Source organism: Ricinus communis, chromosome 3 (genome assembly GCF_019578655.1).
Source record: "Ricinus communis isolate WT05 ecotype wild-type chromosome 3, ASM1957865v1, whole genome shotgun sequence".
NCBI classification, from domain to species: domain Eukaryota; kingdom Viridiplantae; phylum Streptophyta; class Magnoliopsida; order Malpighiales; family Euphorbiaceae; genus Ricinus; species Ricinus communis.
Genome location: NC_063258.1, coordinates 12,194,382 through 12,202,263, shown reverse-complemented (window position 1 = coordinate 12,202,263; position 7,882 = coordinate 12,194,382). Strand labels below are relative to the sequence as shown.

The 7,882-nt window shown below is 38.3% G+C and overlaps 1 non-coding gene across 1 annotated transcript; it reads right to left on the bottom strand.

The window, feature by feature from the left end:
* Positions 1–1,288: 1,288 nt before the first annotated feature.
* LOC125369632 lies at positions 1,289–1,393 on the bottom strand. The gene has a single exon (XR_007215309.1). It is a non-coding gene; the product is annotated as a small nucleolar RNA R71 (small nucleolar RNA).
* Between the last annotated feature and the right edge of the window lie 6,489 nt (positions 1,394–7,882).

Here is a 7,882-nt window from a genome sequence, read left to right as displayed (position 1 = left end):
ATCTAGTTTTCGTAACATTGATTGTATTGATTACTATTCAAAGAATTCTTTTAGCAATTGAGAAATTGTAATCAAGTTCAGAAATTTAATTGCAAGAATAGGTTAATTTTCACTTAGAGATAAGGTTAATTAATTTTTCGGATTAAGAATTAACAAAGCTTAATAGAGGTGGATTAAAACTTAGGGCTTACTTAATAATCAATCATTAGGAAGAGATTCTAACTTTAGAATCTTAGGTTTAGGAATTAAGTTGTCTCGAGAGGGAAATGAATTCAGTTTAAAATCCATCCACGGGTAGCATAATCGGACTCAATAATCTATTATCTTTTGTTTGATAGCCAGCTAGTCTAGGTCCTCTTTGGGTTTGATTTCCTGTCTTGATTATTCTCTTTGCTCATTCATTCTCGCATTACACTTAGAATTTAGTTTTTAGTAAATCTAGAAACCTCCATTATTAATTTTAGACTAGATAACAATGAACGAAGTAGTAACACTAGGATTTCATTTTTCCGAGGGATACGATATTCTTAATACTTGTCATTGTGCTAGACTGCATCAATAGGTTCACTGCCTTAGTTGTAATTTCATAAGCATATGCGCATCAAGTTTTAGCGCCATTGCCGGGGAACCTTTATTTGAAAACTATAGTGAAATTCTCTATTTGTTACTTTAGCCATATTTCTTTTCTATTTTTGTCATTTACTTTTTATTCATTTATTTGTTTGGTTTGTTGCTGCCTTGTTCATTTCAGGTAGTTTATGACCAGGAGTTCTAATCCTGCACCAGTAGACCCTCTGCTTGAACCAAAGCAATCCCTCAGGCAGCTAAGGAAGCGATTTGATGTGGAGGAGGAGCAGATTGAGATTCCTGTCCATACAATAGTAGACATGGGAGACGACAACAAAAACGTCGCTGAAGCAAGTAGGATGGTGTACGAGTTTGCTAGACCTTCCTTGGAGGGGATGCACACTAGTATATTGAGGCCACCTGTTGTAGTGAGGAATTTCGAAATTAAGCCAAATGTCACTTACATAGTGCAGGAGAGTGTACTGTTTAGGGGCTTGCCCAATGAAGATCCTAATGCCCACATCGCGAATTTCTTGGAGATTTATGATACCTTCAAGATAAATAGGACTAGCGATGATGCCATTCGGCTTAGGCTGTTCCCATTTTCCTTGAGGGATAAAGCAAAGAGATAACTACAATCCCTACCAGCTAACACTATCACCACCTGGAGTTCTTTGGCTGAGAAATTTCTTTATAACTACTTTCCTCCCGCTAAGACTGCAAAGATGAATAATATTTCTTCTTTTGTGCAGTTTGATGATGAGAGCATGTATGATGCTTGGGAGAGGTACAAGGACCTGCTGAGATGTTGCCCACACCATAGTTTGCCATTATGGATGCAGGTGCAGACTTTTTATAGTGGCTTGAACTTAGCCACGAGGCAGATGGTAGATGCAACAGCAGGTGGAGCCATCGACAGTAAGACGCCATAGCAGGCTGAGAATTTAATTAAGGAGATGGCCATGAACACATATTAGTGGAAATCTTCTAGGAGTAGGCTAGTGATAGGCTATTTCCATAACTACAATATAAGGCAGTGAACCTATCGATGCAGACTAGCACTAACGACGAGTATCAAGTTCGTATTCTCGGGAAAGGGTGATCCTAAAACTACTGCATTGTCTTATAATATCTAACCCTAACAAGATCGATGAATTTACTATTCTATGATTAGATGGAAGCAAAGTGATTAAGTAAGTGTCAAACAGTCTGAAAGGATTTCATGGAACAATCAAAGGAAAAAGCAAACCCAAGGGGACCTAAGCTAGTTGGATTTTAGTGAAGGTAGAGATTATATTGATTACCAATTGCGATTACCCGTGAGCAGATTCTAAATTGAATTCGACTTCCCTCTTGAGAATATCGAATCCCTAAACCTAAGAACCTAAACGATGAAATCTCTTACTAACGATTGAATTTAGGTTATCCTTAAGATTAAATCCACCACTATCAAGAGTTGTTAATTCTTAATCCGGCTAGTCAATTACCCTTACCTCTAAGTGATCATTAACTAGTTCTTGCTATTCAAATTTCCAATTGCCAAATGAACTTCTCAATTACATAAAGCATTCTAAACACCACAACTCACAACATCTCATGAATAATATGATTTCTCATTAATAATGAAAGCAAGAAGAAACAAGCATTCATAATCAAAGTCTCATAAACACTAAAAGCAATCCAACAACATAGGAACCCCAATGGGTTCAACAATTCTAGCTACTCATGCTAATAAGCAACACAAAGTAAGGAACAAATACAGAAAAGCAATTTGAAAGCATGTAGACCCCTCTTCTTCAAGTCGAATGAAAACCCTAAATTCCCAAATCTGAATGATGAACCCTAAATTGCCTCTTGAATGCCTCCAAATCTACTCTTGATCTTCAATGTGATGTTTAAACCAATCTAATCATTCCTTCAATAGGTGAAATAGTCTTCTAAAGTCGAATATTGAAGTTTGGAAAAGGATGGTTCGTGCATGTATGTGTAAAATCAAGTCAAAAAATCGAACCCTAGCAAAATAATTTGCATTTGCCCATATAAATGTCTAAGCACGGCCAGGAAAAGTCTGCCTGCGGCCGATCAGACTGACCATGGTCAAGCCTGTCGATCAAGACACGGGTCGTGTTGGATCTTCGAGTCCCATAAATTAGGGCTTCTTCTTAGCCATGCCCTCACCAGTGGTAAGCCACCACGAGCCGTGATGGAGGCCGTGGTGGGCTCAGAAATCATGCCAAAATGGCACTCTTGAGGGTCAAGTGTTGATGGTTCAGCACGGCTAGAGTCTAGGTCGTGCTCAACCTTGAAATGGTAGCCATTGCTCAATTTTGATGGATTTTAGTCCGTATTTGCATGTATTTCCCTCAACAACTAATAATGTCCATCAATAATCACTTGAAACATGAAAGGAACCAAAACACAGGTGATTCTGGAATAACAAAAGATAACTATGCATAAAAATGGAAGTAATTAGGCATATAAACATGTATAAAACGATGCACATCAAATCACCCCACACTTAAACTTTTGCTTGTCCTCAAGCAATGAATAACTCAATACATATACAAGCAACAATCACCGCTCAAAATCCATGCTAAAGTTCACAACTTAACCTTATTCAACATATAAAGAATGAAACTCGAGTAGCTAAATAAATCATATTCTTTTTCGACTTTCTAAACCAATAGCTTTCCTCAATATATCTGAATCTGCAGAAGAGCAAAACAAAGGCATAACCCCTTACATACTTCTCTAAACCCTCTAAACTCCTCCCTCAGGACATTGTTGTGGTGCGCGAAACTGGCCGTTCTTTTCCTTTTTCTTTAGCTCATTTTCAAAGAAGAACTATAGTAATACCATCTTGAAATACAACTTTTATAAAAACTCAGCATTAACGACCAGGAACCATTGCCTCACAGGAATCTCTCAAATCACTCATAGTGTTTACAGGTAAATAACAAAATTCCCTCAATGCAACTGCATAAGACCTATTTACCATAAGCTCACTCATAAATCTCATCTTCGCTACTGCGAATAAATGAATACCAAAATCAAAGGGTCTTACAAGGGTTGAAATGTGGTTAAGGTAAAGGTAAGAATATTTGGGTAGAAGTGTAAAGTATATTGAAAAATCATGCAATTATTTAGAATGAATGCTTCAAGAGTTGAATGCCAAAACAACAAAATACTCACTAAGCTTTATTTGAAGCAAAGGATGCTCACAAGAATTAAATCCAAAAGAGATAAGAGCTAAGAGATAAGAAATAAGTCAAAATTTTATTTTTATTTGATGCTAAGAGATAAGAAATAAGTCAGAATTAAATCCAAAAGAGATAAGCTTTTTTTTATTTTTATTTTTCTTCTTTACTTTTCTTTTTCTTTTTTTTAGCATATATATATGCCACAGTAGCTTACACAGGGGCTGCATCATTAGTTACATAAACAACGAGAACAGTTGTCCAATTTGGATTGAAGGGAGCATCAAAGAATGATTAAAAAGATTAAGTGAATTTATAACAAAATTAGGCACTATGATTTCATAAAAGAAGAAGCATAACACATAATTATTCAGTATACATGGTGAAAGAAAAGATAAATGTATAGAATGGTGTATGTGTAGTGTATAGGTGAAAATCATGAAGAAAAGGTTAAGGCTCAAAACTAGCTGACTAATGGAAACAAAGGGTAGGCTTTTGGCAAGATGTGGTGAATTCCTAAGTTGCTTAAATCATCTAATGGTATTCAAAAGTTCATGTAACCTCAATAAATATTAGAGAACAAGTTCTAGAAACAAATTTAAGTACAATGCACACTCAAACAAGAAAAATCATGAGCACAATTTGCAATGGATGCTCAAATTTTGGTTCAAAAACTCACGTTTGAAATGGCTAAAATTTGCAATTGGTTCCCAGACTTATCAATTGAGTCATCACATAAATTGTATAAGAGATTGACATAATCAAAGTTCAAAGATGAAGGTTGTAAATTTGCAAGGAATTCAAGCAACACCGGTTTAACCTGGCCAAATTGACATATTGAATATAGTGAAATTGCTTTCCAAGAACAAAAATCGAGAGGGACAATCAATTACTAGTGTGTGAATTAAGTCATTAATTACGAAAGAATAAACTAAGCTTAAATGTCATGAAGAACCTAAGTCCTAACATCCTAAGAATAGTCCATTATCATTGCCTAAACAATCAAGGGATAATAAAACAACAGATACCCACCCCACACTTGAGTATAATACTGCCCTTAATGTTAGAAAAATAAAATCGGGTATATAACATAGCTAGCACATTAGAAGAGTGAAGATCATATTAAATGTACATAGCATAAAGGCAAAGCAAAGTGTTCCACTAAAATAACATATGATGAAAGAAAAATGAAAAAAAATAAAATAAAATGAAAATGCAAAAAGAAACGAAAATAAAAATAAAGAGAGACAGAAAATAAGGAAAAGGAAAACAAATAGAGCATAAATTTTTATCACCACTGGTAGTCTGCCGAAGGCGCATCCTCACTAGCTTGGATCGGCTGGAGGGTGAGCAGTAGGGGAAGGTAATGAAGGAGGGGGCGATGGTGGTGGCACAGGATCCATGTAGCAACCTGCTAAATCAAACTCCATATCATCGATGAATCGCTGATTTTGTACTCCGGACTCCGCCATCTCTTGTATTTGCTCCGCTATTAGGTCCATTTGGGTGGCCTACCTATCTAGCCCATGCATAAGCTGTTGGAGCATATCATTTAACCCCAAAACTGTGCCCTAGTCTCTGCCCAAACTCCTCTCTGTACTGCACAAACTCACTATAGTGCTACTGTTGTAAATCATAAACTCGATCTAGTCGATCAGCCAAAGCACTAATTTGAGCACTCGATGTCCCTACAGAATAAGAAAAGGAAGCTCCAGATGTAGGCATAAACACTCTGGCTAGGTTAGGAATCCTAACATCTGGAATCTCAGGCATAGGGTCTTGGGCTCCTCTAGCTGTTGTCTCTCTAGCTTCCCTAACTATTGCATTGACGAGCTTGTACCCAATGCCATGTGGGTTATGAGTGGCCATGATCATCGCATGTTGATCATCACCGATCCCTAATGGTGTCATGTCACCAATCGAAGCTCGAACAGACAGTCGTCCAGTACATCCAGTCTCTTGGCCAACCTAGTCATATACGGGCCAAAACCATGGTGCATCTTCTTAGCGTCGACTATAAAGGAACGGACTTGACCAACCAACAAATATCCCATGTCAAGCTCCTTACGATGTTGCATAGCCCAGGAATGAATACATAGGTCTATGTGACGCTCCAAAACTATCTCCTCGACTTGTAATCCCGTAAGCTAGTAGTGTATGGAGATAGCGGAGATGATCCGAAAGGCTAGATGCCTTAGACTGCTGGGGTAGTATAATTCTAGCCCGAGTACTAATGAATCCCACATGGTGTCGTACAAGATTGGATTGATGTAGATGCATCCCTAATACTCCTTGCACGAGGTCCCTACTCGATCCATAAACCCAAATGCATGCTGAATTGTGGGCCGACATTGAGCACTCCCTTCCTCCAAGTCGAGTAAAGCGCATGGTGGCCGGTTGTGATCTGTTGCTACAGAAAGAAGGTGCTGAGGAATTTAATGGTGGGCTCACAGTAGGTGGGCTCAATGATGTCGAAAAATCATGCATTAGGCAGTGTGTCGAGCAGTGCACAGACATCCTAAGCCAATCCCACTCTCTCCAGGGATACAAAGTCAATGCATCATCCAACCATTACTTGCTTCCATCTCATGACTTGGAAGCGGCTCTCGTTATTAGCATTCTGAAATGTCCATAAGGAATGTCGACCAGGTGTGGGTAGATTTGCAGCTAGTGCTCTTTATGCTCAGACTAGTTGCTGTTGTGGTGGGGGTCTTGGTGCTGGTGCTAGTGAAGGTGAAGTGGAAGAAGAAGTTCCCTCGCCATGCGAGCGCTTGCTAGTAATGGCGCATTGCGGTTGCTTTCGACGTGATTGATCTCAGTCCCTCATATTGTCTAATACAGTCAATCATTAGTATTCGAATAAGAAATCAAGTTAACATAAATTACACCGAAAATTTAGCAGCGTAACGGCTATAATTTGATTAACAGAAAACATTAGACTTAAAACTAAGACTAAAGCCTCAATTTCCTATAGAAAACCAATTCACAATGGCATTCCAATCGACATCATTACGCACCAAATAAAGAGAATTTATGCTATTACATTTTCAGAATAGAATGCCATAAATTAACTTTACTGCTACCAAACCCCACACTTAGCACTTGATTATTCAAAAACACTCAAATACAACAACTAATCTGAACTAAATCTAATCCAAATCAAACTTAAGCAGTGTAAACAAAAATAACATAAAACAAAACAATAAACCAACCAAAGCAATAAATATTGACAACTATTAGAGCATATCAAAATGTCCTAAATAATAAAAAATACATAAACGAAAAATCAAATTTAACCAAATAAAAGGAAAAGGTGAAGAAACTTACTTGAAATTGCCGTGAGAGGTAAGAGAAATCAAGAAGAAGGAGAAAAAAGCACCTTAGACTTTAGAGTGGGAATAAGTTGGTAGAGGTTTAAAATGGGCTGCTTATATAGTCACGGGAGTCAGCATGGGCAAGGGCAAGGCTGTGCTGGTCAGCACGGCCTGGACTTGGCCCGTGCTGAACCTTAAAGCTTCCTTCATGTGGTAGTTCACCATGGGCGAGGGCATGGCCGTGTTGCTGCCCGTGGTGCCTTCGAAAGCCGTAGTAGACAGTCGATTTTAAGTGTGAGCTACATACATGTCCATCATGGGCTAGCTCATGGTCGGGCTGACCGGCACAACTTGGTGTTGCAGCCTGTGGTGGTCTCGGAAGCCGTGGTGGATGACTAATTTTCCAAACTCTTCATGTGCATGTTCATCATCGGTAGGGCTTCGGCCATGCTGATCTGCACGGCTTGGGGATCCAACCTGTGATGCCCATGGAAACTGTTGTGAACCACTAAAATCCAAGCTTTTCTTCGACATCTCGAACCACAAACTCTCAACCTGCATCCACCACACATATGTACACATTTAGGCTATAATTCAAGTAAAATGTATCGAACATGGAAGTTCATCTTCACCAATCACCAAAAATCTACTTAAGTTATTAAAACCCTAGATTCATACAATTAGGTTTATTCACTAAGTAAGTGCTCTAACTACCATCAAACATGTAAGTGACTGATAAAATAAAAAGAAAAACATAAAGCTAAATATGGGAATGCCTCCTAAAGGCGCTTCTTTTTGGTTCTC